The following is a 14,575-nucleotide window of genomic DNA, read 5'->3' as shown; positions in this document are numbered from 1 at the left end:
GCTGTCTGTTTCATAAAAAGAGGCAGCTGTGGCCTAGTGGTTAGAGAGTTGGCCTTTCAATCTAGGGGTTGCAGGTTCGAATCCCCCCTGACCTCTCCCTACATCCATGGCTGAAGTGCCCTTGAGCAAAGCACCTAACCCCACATTGCTCCAGGGACTGTAACCAATACCCTGACAAATAATAACCACCATAATAAATCACCACTTTGAATAAATGAAAGCGTCAGCTGTGTCGTGTAATGTAATTATGAAATATACAGGGTGACAATGAAAGAAAGAAAAACTGAAGACCCTTGTGAAAAAAACAGTTGTGCTGTAGTGTCCAAAACACATGCCTACTGCGAACATTAAACACAGTAGCATATGCAGTAGGCCTATGCATCATTTAGTATAGGACTATGTGTAGCAGAGTGGACCTCACTTGTTTAATCTAATAAAGATTAATTTCGATCTTTGTAGCACCGACTACGCCAGTCCCGTGGGACAATTGAGTGTTTCACCCAAGTAAAGGACACACAGGTTCGTCAGGACGAGAGACAAGGTGTACGGGAATAATCACTTCTCTTTTTAATAATAATATTACACAATTACAAAAGACAATTTCACCCCCACGTGAGCCAAGAAGGCCAGATCTTCCCAACCCCTACAGCCTAAGTAATATTGCACAGCAACCCTTAAAACACAATAGCATAAATTACAGGACACGGCAAGCGCACACCAGAACACTGCACACGTTGGCTAGACTTGACACCGCACGGCAAACAAGGGGCTACAGTAGGCTAGGGTGATCCGCGCACTGCACGGGCCCAATAGTGTGGAGTGAACAGAAAAGACAAACGAAACAAAACAATAAACACAGACTGAAAATAAAAGACAGAGAGCTCTCACTTTCTCCTGGACACATCTTTAAACATCAAAGCAAATGAAAAACGTCACGCACGCCCACACACACACACACACACACACACACACACAAACAAACACTAATTATCCTTTACGGGAACTACAGGGCGAAGCAGCAGCCCGCGGACAGCCCCAAGTGGAGACCCACGGCACCTGCGCAAAGTTACCATAGGGTACATATTATAAGCATGATCACTTCATAATTAATCATCATTGGTTAAAAAGGGAAAGTGTGACGACCTACCAAGACAGAGGGGCACGTTCACGCACGGCAGGAGGGGAAGTCATTCACGAGACCCACACAATTTCCTAATAAAGTGATGGATGACAACCAGTGAGTTACACATGCATGGTTAATATGCGATGTGGAATAAAGGGACAAGTGATCAGACCTACCATGACAAAGGACAGGGGATAGCCAGCGCTTGAAAGGACGCTCACAACCACAACGTCGTTTACGAGTCACACCACGGTGACCAATGCGCACCACGCGCAAATTGCCATATTAAGGCGAAGTGCCAAGTCCTATGGTTGACTAAAGCTGGCAAACAACCATCTTAACTAAAACCGCCACAAGTGGTAACATGCCTCCTGCCTCCAGCAACAGGTTCCAACTTTTAAAACAGAGCACAATGAGCAATTGGTGCCCGACAGTCACCTGACGCCAACGCCCCCAGTTAAAGTTTAAAGCTGCAGTATCCATTATGTTACATATGCATAGGCCTACTAGGCTAATTGTTCTCCTACACTACAGTTTATTCTTGTTTAGTAGCCTACAGGCAAGCAGAGGCCAAATGCCATATAAGTGACAATTCAAAGAAGGACGCGTTTAATTTTAATTTAATTTCATTTCATTTTTAAGTTTAATTTTTGTCTTTAAGGAGAATTTGTTTTGGGTGAAGCGAAAGTAGGCCTTAAACATTTGGCAGAGAGTATTTGCTGAATCATTGCAATGTAATTTTCAAAACCAAGCATCGGCGTCTGCAAATTAGAAGCCTAAAGGACCTGTTTTTTTATTGCGTGTAGCGGGCAGAGCTGGGGAGTTTCCACTTGTTGTCTGGGGAGACCGAGCGTGATTAGGTGATACAGGTGCATTTTATTTCAAATGGTGGCGGGATCCAGCCAATGATTGCTTTGTCTGTGAGGCATGGTTGGAGTAGCATCCAACTGCAGTTTGCAGAAGTGGGCAGGTCTGGATTTCTGAGATCCCGCCCCTCCCATTTTGGATCTCGCCCCTCCTATTTTTCCTATTATAGTAGTCTGTACAGTCCCACACCATCCCGACGTCACCCTATTTGAGAATTTGCGCCAAATGTCTTCTCCGGCGAATGCGTAGTTGGCTACACTGTATTCTATGCACACAGCTTGTATCGTGTCTCGTCGTTTGGAGTGCTAAATAAATGTATTTACTAAACACTGGACATAGAATCATTCATCAATCATAATAGGATATTCGATGGCGGTAGGCCCAAGTGTAGCACACCAGCATACATTGATGACTCTTATAGCTGCTTTGGACAATAATAATGCCTATGTAGGCTAATTGCGGTGTGAAGTGGTTTGTATTATGTCTCGTCCTTGGTTAAGTAAATATATTTACTAAACACTGGACATAGAATCATTCATCAATCATAATAGCGCACCATATTTGAGAAATGGACCCAAATTATCTGGCGAATGCAGTAGGCTTATTCTATGCACACAGCTTGTTATCGTGTCTCGTCGTTTGAAGTGTTAAGTAAATATATTTAGACCTACTAAACACTGGACATAGAATCATCCATAAATAGCGAATGCGTTAGGCCTACCCTGTATTCTAGGGAGATTGTATCGTGTCTCGTCGTTTGGAGTGTCAAGTAAATAGGCCTACATTTACTAAACACTGGGCATAGAATCATTCATCAATAATAGTGAATGCGTAGTTGGCTAGGCCTTCACTGTATTCTATGCACACAGTTTGCATCATGCCTCGTCGTTTGGAGTGCTAATTAAATATATTTAGCCTACTAAATATATTTAATTTTCACTTTCCACGTTCCAATTGCATGAGTGTTTATTTCCATTTACATAGGATAATTTGTCCTTGACCTTACTTTCTCTTTCATAGTAAAGGAGAAGATTGAAACGGTCTCTGCAACTGCTTTAGGTTCCATTGATTTAATGATAATGTTAAGCGTTGTTATACGGTTAAAAACAAAAGGTTAATGCTGAATGTGTCAGGGTGTCAGTTTGGAAGCGGGGCAGATGCACGAAGGATAGACCTACTGTTAGGTTCAAACCCTTAACATTTGTAAATATGAAACACCTGAAATGAAAGACACAGAGAATCCTTAATTAAGTTTCAAACCGGCTTGGAGAGCGGATGGGGAGAACCGTCAGCTACCATTTTCCCCACTCGTTCTAAACGATGTAATAGCCATAAGTCATATTTATTGGAGGATTTTCCCTGATAACAATTATCTCTATCCGCTAAAGGGAAAAGGGGGCGTACCCGGATAGAGATTAATTCATTCACACACACACACACACACAAACACACGAACACACTAGCCAGGCTGCGCCCTCCTAGTGACGCAACACCTTCGGCGGCGCTGCAGATCGAATCTCGATTGCAAGTCTATGATAATCAGGCAACGAACACACAGTCCTTGGCCTGCCATGTGGAGATGCAACTCTGTTGTGTTTGGGCATTCCATTGTTCTGGTACAGATAAAGTCCTCGCACAGTCCAGTTATCTTCTGCAGCCTTGAACAGGAATTCTTGAATGTGAAAGGGCACATTTGTGCCACGGCAACATGTTTGCTTTCATATAGAATAAAATACAGTTCCAACATTTCCCCCTGTTTATTCTATATAGAGACAAACATTAACATCATCCAGTGATGACTTCAAATGATTTTTTCTTTAAATAGGTACACTTAGAGGCCCCGAGCATAATCCCCTGGGTCAGGGAACAGATCAGGGACCTGGATGGAATCGTCAGATTGGTGTGGAGGCTCATGGTCTCCACCAACAACATCATCATAGTGTCATCGACATCACTATCCTGTCTAGTTAGAAGAGCATATAGGTTTGACATTTTTTCTTCCATTTGTGCAATGGCAGTGGTACTAAATCTGGTGCACAACACTCTAATACAAAGAATACAACAACATCCACATAACGTGAGGATCGCCGCAAATATTGCAATAGACATGATTATGGACGCTGCCAACTGTTTGTATTGGCCAAACATGTCAGAGGAACCATCCCACACTGAAGTATCGACCCCGGAGTGGTCTCTCATTTTCTTTTTGGTTGAGGGATCCCAGTCCCTCTATCGCCCTGGTGAGACTTTCGTCAGCTGCCGTATTGTTCGGTATGAAGGAACAACATTGATAACCAAAAATAGAGCACACACTCCTATCGGCCAAAAGCATATCAACCGCAATACGAGATTGGAATGCCATTAGGCAGGTTGCCTTCAGTTGTTCATGGATGGCCCTGAACCCGAATTCAGTTTTGTTGCCCAGCGCCTGCACATTTATAGTGGATGTTGTTCATTCTGTCCACATTTTTGTTTATAGTACACCACCAACATACAAATGATTCAAACCCTGATGCAATTTGATTCCACATTGTAGCTCTCTTATGTTTGTTTTAGGTTAGGTTAAGGGGTGAAGTTTCAGAACAAGGTTTCATTTAACATGTGCCCTATACACATATTTGTTTGATGCACTGATTATTTGTTTGATGCACTGATTAATCCTAAAATATCTCTCCTGTTTGAGACATGTGCCATCCACATGACTCAATAAGACTTAAGTAATTTCCGAAACAGACTTTGAGCACAGTAAATGATGAGAAGTAAACATCTTCCAACACCCTCCAGTTCATAGGTGCATGAGTGATTCTACGATTCCCCTACGCTTTTGGCAAAAGCAAAAAGTCAAATATCAGTATTTTTCCCAACTAAATGACCTAGATGTTTACATAGTGCCAAACAAACAAATTGCCAAGCTTAATCTTAATAGTTAGTGGAATTGGCAAATCAAATCCACGGACTTAAAAGTGTAGCCGAATCAGAGAATCACTCGCATAGCCTACATCAAGGCAGGCTTTTTCAAACATTTGTTTTAAAAAAAATAATAAGCTCTCAGAAGTCAACTCATCCACACACAGACATTAGTGTGGAGGAGGTGCGCAGTTGTAACAGATTAGAGAGCATTATAATAGAGAAGAAACAAAAAATGTTTTGTTAGTTTAGACAAAACAAATCCCAAAGCCGCCCAACCATTCTCTCATAATCTATAATCAAAATAAAATAGATAGCTCTACATTCCCGGGGAACAACAATCTATCAAGAGCAAAATTATGAAAAAGAAAATTACTCTGGTCAGTATCTGACTATTGTGGCTCACGTTTACATTACAGTTCCTTACAGAATAGGCGATAAACGCAAACTGACAAAATGTGGTGTTGACCACATAGTTCATCCAATATAGAATGTAGAAGAAAAATTAAGAAAAATTAAGCATGCCGTACAAAATGACTATACCCATAGTATTAGCTGTCTTTACATGATAGTTAGGCCTGCATAAATCACTTTGTAACAGAACTGAAATATATTGGCATGCAGTCCTCACTGTCCTTTTGTCATGAGGTCATGGTGATATAGGGGCCTAGCCCAACTCCTGCCAATAATGTCAGTACATTCAAAAATGTATTTTGTAAAAATAAAAAATTTGAGTATGAGTAATATTTGAGAATCCAATAATATTTGAGAATCCAATAATGGATTATTATTGAGAATCCAATAATAATCCAATAATCCAATGCATTGTCATCACCCAGACATACAGATCACTAGATGAACCAATCAAAATGTAAGAGATAAAAAGAAAGAAAACACAACTGCCATTGTAAAATACGCAACTTTAAAAGAAAAATGAAACAAACAACCAGACAGACCCTTTATCTGGTATAGAGGTCAGACCTTGTCTAACTTTTAGGTCAAACTTTCCATGGTTTGAAAGAAAGAAAAAAAATAACAGTTGTCATTTTATCAAGTGTTATAACTAAAATTATTACCCAATTGAAACAAAACAAACTCTGGGAAAATCTTGTGAAACTTATCAAATTAAAAACAAAATTCACTTAACCTAGCGATCATTTGTATTGTCTAGGTTCCTTCCATTCATATCAGTTGTGTTTCAGCTCGTTTCCATAACACTGGGCCTGTTCCTCAAAGAACAAAATATATATATATATATATATATATAGGGAAAACAACTTTCCTTCATGTACACTCAAGCCAGATCAATTTGAAATCATATCAGAGCAAAAAATGGTTGACTTCATGTATCGGTTACATAAAACATTTTGTAACAGAACTAAAACCTTATTGGCAATCAGTTTTCACTTTGATTGCAAGTTGACGACTGAAATGAAAAGACAGAGAGACAACTGTCTCTTTGTTTATAAATCAAACAAATGAAAATATAAGGATCCCAACGTCATCAAATTCAAACTTTTAAAAGCAAATAGAGAACATTGACATGTCTCATCACACACCATGTGAAGCAATGTTCACACTTACAGTATTAAACTAATGACAATGATAGATATTTAACATAACTTTAAGCTTTGGTATTGTTTTATCTAGGTCGGTGTTCAGTTTTTTTTTAGGTCTTATTGTCTTTTCAGTGACAAACAGGTGGTTTAGCATACACTGTTGGAGGTTTCAATATTAAGAGTCTTTCTGTCTCTGCCACAGAAATTTGCATGTTTATAGTTGGGCCTGCTGTGTCTGATAAGGGTGCCTGCAGAGGACCTTGGGCTACTTAGAGAGAGCCTCTGAGCCTTTTAATATCTATCCGAGCTAATGTAAACATCTACACATAGGACACTGTTATCTTTGCTTGGGCGACGTTGTCAAGCGCCTCTGTGTATTCAGAGTCTAGTTTATCAGAGTCAACATTGTGCTCCAGTCATTAAAATAAACCATTAAAATTAAAATTATTAATTCATTAAAATTAAACCAAACCCATGATCCATTGATCAATAACTCATCAAAATAGAACATAATAAGGCAAGAAATTCGATGAAATAAAACAAAGAAATAAGTCATAGTTAAACGTCAATCAAAACAAAATGACAACCTAAATTTCTAGAAATGTTCAGCACATGTGACCTAACTCTCAGACCAGGTCCAAATTAGGTTTACTCACAGCACCTTTGGGCCATCAAATAACGCCTGCGTTATTTCAAGATCTCAAACCCATTGTTCTTTAAAAAAAAATAAGAACAAGGAGAAAGCTTCATCTATTCTTTAGAAGAAACAAAGACATTTTGGTACTGTAAATCATGAAAGCAAACTCTTTTGCAACTACACTACACTACCATGACAGTGCACGGGGCCTTTAGTAATACATTATGACTTGGTCATTGCCATTCTGGTAACAGCTAATTTATAATGCCGTGTCTTAAAGGCTTAAACATTAACATGTTAACTTTCAATTGAAAATAGTAAAGAAACAACATAACTCCACAACCCTGTTTTCTCCTAATCAAAAATAAATGGGTAAGAATGTGTGGAAAAACAAAATCATGACAAAATCCTACACCTCAAAGTTGAATTTTAGAATAAAATAAAAGGCTTATTCTTATTTTAAAAATGTTGTTTCAACATGTGCACTCCCAAGCTCCAGCTAACTCTGAACACAATAGAGTACCTTCACTAAACACTCAAAAAAAAATCTTCCACTCTCAGACATATTTAGGCACTCACTCCACAGATACACACGTACACTCCACAGACACATATACAATCTTTCTCACACACACAGTGGGGTGTCCCACTAGGACAATTCATACAACCAATAGGGCCCACACAGACAGACAGACAGATATCCATATTACTTGCCTTGTATGACACAGTGTTATACAAATACAATTATTATTATTATTACTATTATTATTATTATTATTATTATTATTATATGGTAGGCTATCTGAGACATTAACTGCTCAGTGAGTAATCCAAATGGCTGTCATTTTCACACTAGTTTTGCTATTTTTGCTATTTCCTGCATTGCAGTGCGGCTAGCACCAGAGTCACAGAGGAAACGTACGGGGGTCCCTTTGACCAGAAGGGTAATTTCAGGTCTAATTTTTTTTCTTGGTACAACAATCCCTCTAAGTTTAGAACGACGTCTACCTCTTCCACATCCCCGCCCGTTTCCTCATAATCATCAAACCAGTCATCGGCCGAGGGGCCATGCCCGTACGGTCGATACTGGTGCTCTCGGTCTAGTCAGGAATTTTGGTGTTGGCCTCGACGTTGGCCGTGATAGTTTTGGTGTTCATTGTAGTGTTCCTGTTGGCCCTGCTGGCCAGGCCATAAATGTTAGGTTTGTTGTAGACAAATTTCCATTAAACCCATAGTTTTTTACCCAGTAACACAGCGGTGCTACTGCACTAGGATTTTCTCTATGCACAATTTTCCAGTCCTTGCATTGCATTTCAGCAAGGAACTTTTCACTTATTTTGCTGTTACTGCCCCCCATTTTGTCTCTATGAATTTAGTCCAACGTCACAACACCTACAGTGCCTCTATTGTTGGATACACTTTTCAACAAGATAGCGATCAACGATCGTTTGTGGTAAGATTCACTTCAACCTCACAGGTGGAATCTTCTTGCATACAGGCTTCCACAAAGACTCGCTATTTGAACCTTGTTGTATTGGTATGAAACGTATTACCGAGTGGTAATACGAATCCTTTCACGCACACTTTCTCTCAACGCAGAGAACACAGAATTTAAACTAGTTTCTCGTACTAGGGGAGTCTGCCCTCCCTTTACGTTTACCTGATAGAGTCTAGAATTGTCAGGGTTTTGTCTTCTCTTATTTTACCGTCTTTTCATTCAATCCTTTTTAAATAAAAATAAAAATGTAGGCCTACTCACGATTCTCTGGTCTTTTCAAGATTCCCGTCAACCGTCGGATCCCAGCCTGCGAGGGAGAGACCAGTCCCGGAAACGGGTCTTAGTGCTGTGGCCACAGACTTTCCTGGTTCCCTCCTCGCGTGCTGGAATCGTCGGGTATCTTGGGATCCGGTTCTGAAGGACCAAGTAAATGTTAGGTTCAAACCCTTAACATTTGTAAATATGAAACACCTGAAATGAAAGACACAGAGAATCCTTAATTAAGTTTCAAACCGGCTTGGAGAGCGGATGGGGAGAACCGTCAGCTACCATTTTCCCCACTCGTTCTAAACGATGTAATAGCCATAAGTCATATTTATTGGAGGATTTTCCCTGATAACAATTATCTCTATCCGCTAAAGGGAAAAGGGGGCGTACCCGGATAGAGATTAATTCATTCACACACACACACACACACAAACACACGAACACACTAGCCAGGCTGCGCCCTCCTAGTGACGCAACACCTTCGGCGGCGCTGCAGATCGAATCTCGATTGCAAGTCTATGATAATCAGGCAACGAACACACAGTCCTTGGCCTGCCATGTGGAGATGCAACTCTGTTGTGTTTGGGCATTCCATTGTTCTGGTACAGATAAAGTCCTCGCACAGTCCAGTTATCTTCTGCAGCCTTGAACAGGAATTCTTGAATGTGAAAGGGCACATTTGTGCCACGGCAACATGTTTGCTTTCATATAGAATAAAATACAGTTCCAACACTGACCAAAGGCTACTGCAATGGCCTGCTCAGAGTCCAGTCCCCAATCCTAAGATTGTGGCGACAGCATCCAGGCTTTGGGACTTTGAAGAATGTGCTCATGCTTTTCAATGATGGGTAGGCCTACGTTTAATTTCGAGCGGATCACACATGGAGTAGCCTAATTCGCCACTGCACAGGCGTTTTACTGCCTACTTTAGTTTTCTTGTAGTAGCCTACCCATTTTTCGAATTTTAGAAACTGGCACCAAATATCTGGTCTTCAAACTAAGATACTAAGAAGATACACTTAATATTAATTCAAATTAGACCCATGTGTTAACAAATACTAGGCTACATGTAGCTTATATTCGCTAATAATAATAATAATAATAATGATACCTTATGTTAATTTCCCTCGGGATTAATAAATTATACTAAACAGGGTCGCGTGCTGTTCATCGCGCGGTTCACTCAAAGCTCCCCGCTCGTGTTTCCTACACTCACCAAACCATTATACATTAGTGGAGTAGAGAGAGTGGACTCTGCGTCTCTGCTCTGCACGGTGCAGTGACTTCCAGAGCTATTTTTCTTCCCATGTAGAAGCTTAGCGCTGCCGCTGAATGACAAGGGGGAGGCACTCGATGTGCTCAGGGGGGAGGAGGAAGATGTGCTCAGGGGGGAGGAGGGAGATGTGATCCAGACCTGCCCCCCGCCCTGCACACTGCAGTTGAACATACTTGCATGGTTGCGTGCGCGAGCCGCGTAGTCGGGAGGCTGTGGGTCTTTCTCAAAACCTAGGCCAGTGCACAGATATCATATAGGAATACTAGATACGTGTTGGAACTGTATAAACATGTTATCCTATAATTATTCTATAGCTATGATTCAAACATTTTGCTTCTATACAAATGTGCCTTTCTTGCATTGAGTTGAGAGTTCAGAGTATATTACTGGACTGTGCGGAGACTCTGTCTCTGTATCAGGCATTCCTGAGATAGGTTGCCTGCAGCTTAACCATAACAGAGAACTGGGCCAAGGCCTGTTCGTGTGTTTGTGTGTGTGTGTGTGTGTGTGTGTGTGTGTGAATGAATTCATCTCTATCTGGGTGAACGCCCCCCCTCCGTAGCGGGTAGAGATACCAAATGTAACCAGGGAAAATCCTTCAATAAATATGGCTTGGAGATATTACAGCGTCAGAACGAGTGGTAGGTGTAGGAGGTGTAGGGGTTTGTCATGATTTTGTTTTTCCACACATTCTTACCCATTTATTTATTTATTTATTTATTAGGAGAAAACGGGGTTGTTGAGTTATGTTTGTTTCTTTACTGTTTTCAATTGAAAGTTAACATGCTAATGTTTAAGCCTTTAAGACACGGCATTATAAATTAGCTGTTAAATGGCAATGACCAAGTCATAATGTATTACTAAAGGCCCCGTGCACTGTCATGGTAGTGTAGTACTATAGTAGTTGACCTTCAATGTCTATTACAGCGTGCCACAGGAGGTACGGCGTGCATTAAGGGGCTACTGCATTGTCTTAAATGGATTATCCTGAACATGTTAACTTTGCAAAAGAGTTTGCTTTCATGATTTACTGTACCAAAATGTCTTTCTTTCTTCTAAAAGAATAGATGAAGCTTTTTCCTTGTTCTTATTTTTTTTTTAAAAGAACAGTGGTTTTGAGATCTTGAAATAACGCAGGCGTTATTTGATGGCCCAAAGGTGCTGTGAGTAAACCTAATTTGGACCTGGTCTGAGAGTTAGACCACATGTGCTGAACATTTCTAGAAATTTAGGTTGTCATTTTGTTTTGATTGACTTTTAACTATGACTTATTTCTTCGTTTTATTTCATCGAATTTCTTGCCTTATTATGTTCTATTTTGATTTTGTCATTTCCAATGCAATTATGATCTGGAACTTTATTTTAATGACTGGAGCACAATGTAGACTCTGATAAACTAGCAAAAAACTAGACTCTGAATACACAGAGGCGCTTGACAACGTCAACCGAGCAAAGATAACAGTGTCCTATGTGTAGATGTTTACACTAGCTTGGCAGCGGCAGTGATAGTGACAGACTCTGTATAGATATTAAAACATACGGATGGCTGCTGTTTGTCTCAGAGGCTCTCTGTAAGTAGCCCAAGGTCTTGTGAAGGCACCCGTTATCAGACACAGCAGGCCAAACTATCAACATGCACATTTCTGTGGCAGAGACAGAAAGACACTCTCCAACAGTGTATGCTAAACCACCTGTTTGTCACTGAAAAGACAATAAGACCTAAAAAACTGAACACCGACCTAGATAAAACAATACCAAAGCTTAAAAGTTATGTTAAATATCTATCATTGTCATTAGTTTAATACTGTAAGTGTGAACATTGCTTCACATGGTGTGTGATGAGACATGTCAATGTTCTCTATTTGCTTTTAAAAGTTTGAATTTGATGACGTTGGGATCCTTATATTTTCATTTGTTTGATTTATAAACAAAGAGACAGTTGTCTCTCTGTCTTTTCATTTCAGTCGTCAACTTGCAATCAAAGTGAAAACTGATTGCCAATAAGGTTTTAGTTATTGGATTCTCAAATATTACTCATACTCAAATTTGTTTTACAAAATACATTTTTGAATGTACTGACATTATTGGCAGGAGTTGGGCTAGGCCCATATATCACCATGACCTCATGACAAAAGGACAGTGAGGACTGCATGCCAATATATTTCAGTTCTGTTACAAAGTGATTTATGCAGGCCTAACTATCATGTAAAGACAGACAATACTACGGCATGCTTAATGTTTCTTATGTGCCTATTATGTCCATCTGTGCATATAGTATTTTCAGGGCTACATTGGATGAAGTAACTATGTGGTCAACACCACATGTTGTCAGTTTGCGTTTATCGCCTATTCTGTAAGGAACTGTAATGTAAACGTGAGCCACAATAGTCAGATACTGACCAGAGTAATTTTCTTTTTCATAATTTTGCTCTTGATAAATTGTTGTTCCCCGGGAATGTAGAGCTATCTATTTTATTTTGATTATAGATTATGAGAGAATGGTTGGGCGGCTTTGGGTTTTGTTTTGTCTACACTAACAAAACATTTTTTGTTTCTTCAGTTGTTTTTGTTTTATTTTATCTCCATTTTGGGTTGGGTTTGGTGCAGATATGTGTTTTTGTGTGGACAATTACTTCTCATCATTTACTGTGCTCAAAGTCTGTTTCGGAAATTACTTCAGTCTTATTGAGTCATGTGGATGGCACATGTCTCAAACAGGAGAGATATTTTAGGATTAATCAGTGCATCAAACAAATATGTGTATAGGGCACATGTTAAATGAAACCTTGTTCTGAAACTTCACCCCTTAACCTAACCTAAAACAAACATAAGAGAGCTTCAATGTGGAATCAAATTGCATCAGGGTTTGAATCATTTGTATGTTGGTGGTGTACTATAAACAAAAATGTGGACAGAATGAACAACATCCACTATAATGTGCAGGCGCTGGGCAACAAAACTGAATTCGGGTTCAGGGCCATCCATGAACAACTGAAGGCAACCTGCCTAATGGCATTCCAATCTCGTATTGCGGTTGATATGCTTTTGGCCGATAGGAGTGTGTGCTCTATTTTTGGTTATCAATGTTGTTCCTTCATACCGAACAATACGGCAGCTGACGAAAGTCTCACCAGGGCGATAGAGGGACTGGGATCCCTCAACCAAAAAGAAAATGAAAGACCACTCCAGGGTCGACACTTCAGTGTGGGATGGTTTCTCTGACATGTTGGCAAATACAGACAGTTGGCAGCGTCCATAATCATGTCTATTGCAATATTTGCGGCGATCCTCACGTTATGTGGATGTTGTTGTATTCCTTGTATTAGAGTGTTGTGCACCAGATTTATTACCACTGCCATTGCACCAATGGAAGAAAAAATGTCAAACCTATATGCTCGTCTAACTAGACAGGATAGTGATGTCGATGACACTATGATGATGTTGTTGGTGGAGACCATGAGCCTCCACACCAATCTGACGATTCCCTCCACGTCCCTGATCTGTTCCCTGACCCAGGGGATTATGCTCGGGGCCTCTAAGTGTACCTATTTAAAGAAAAAATCCTCTATATAGAATAAACAGGGGGAAATGTTGGAACTGTATAAACATGTTATCCTATAATTATCCTATAGTTATGATTCAAACATTTTGCCTCTATACAAATGTGCCTTTCTTGCATTGCTTAGAGTTCAGTGGATATTACTGGACTGTGCGGAGACTCTTTCTCTGTATCAGGCATTCCTGAGATAGGTTGCCTGCAGCTTAACCATAACAGAGAACTGGGCCAAGGCCTGTTCGTGTGTTTGTGTGTGTGTGTGTGTGTGTGTGAATGAATTCATCTCTATCTGGGTGAACGCCCCCCCTCCGTAGCGGGTAGAGATACCAAATGTAACCAGGGAAAATCCTTCAATAAATATGGCTTGGAGATATTTCAGTGTTAGAACGAGTGGGGAAAATGGTAGCTGACGGTTCTCCCCATCCGCTCTCCAAGCCGGCTTGAAACTTAATTACTGATTCTCTGTGTCTTTCATTTCAGGTCTTTCATATTTACAAATGTTAAGGGTTTGAACCTAACATACGTCATCGCGTATTTCAAGCACGTCCGCACAGGTCAGCCATATTAGCGCAGCCTAAACTCTCCACAGACCCTCCGTTACACCTGAAGTAAACTGAAGAGTTGAAACGTTGGGATACTTAAAAATGTATACTGTTGCTTCGCTGAAATATTGACACGTGTTTATAAATGGTAGGGCTCCCTAAAACTTAAGTGTAGACTGGGGTAAAACGCCCAGGAGAGTAATAGGCCTATACTTCCCACTTAACCTATTTGTCCAAAACATAGATAGACCTACAGCAAATACACATTTTAACCATTGCTGTGCATTACGTCGACGGCATGGATATTATCATTGCATCAAATTATAGACGACAGAGATGACGT

The 14,575-nt window shown here is 40.2% G+C and overlaps 1 long non-coding RNA gene across 1 annotated transcript; it reads right to left on the bottom strand.

The window, feature by feature from the left end:
* Positions 1-553: 553 nt before the first annotated feature.
* LOC134444435 (uncharacterized) lies at positions 554-1,510 on the bottom strand. Its single transcript, XR_010033980.1, has 3 exons — positions 1,300-1,510; positions 1,148-1,212; positions 554-1,056 (listed from the first exon to the last, which is right to left on the bottom strand). It is a non-coding gene; the product is annotated as an uncharacterized LOC134444435 (long non-coding RNA).
* Between the last annotated feature and the right edge of the window lie 13,065 nt (positions 1,511-14,575).

The sequence above is a fragment of the Engraulis encrasicolus genome, chromosome 1 (assembly GCF_034702125.1).
Source record: "Engraulis encrasicolus isolate BLACKSEA-1 chromosome 1, IST_EnEncr_1.0, whole genome shotgun sequence".
Lineage (NCBI taxonomy): Eukaryota > Metazoa > Chordata > Actinopteri > Clupeiformes > Engraulidae > Engraulis > Engraulis encrasicolus.
This window is presented reverse-complemented; position numbering and strand designations above follow the sequence as displayed.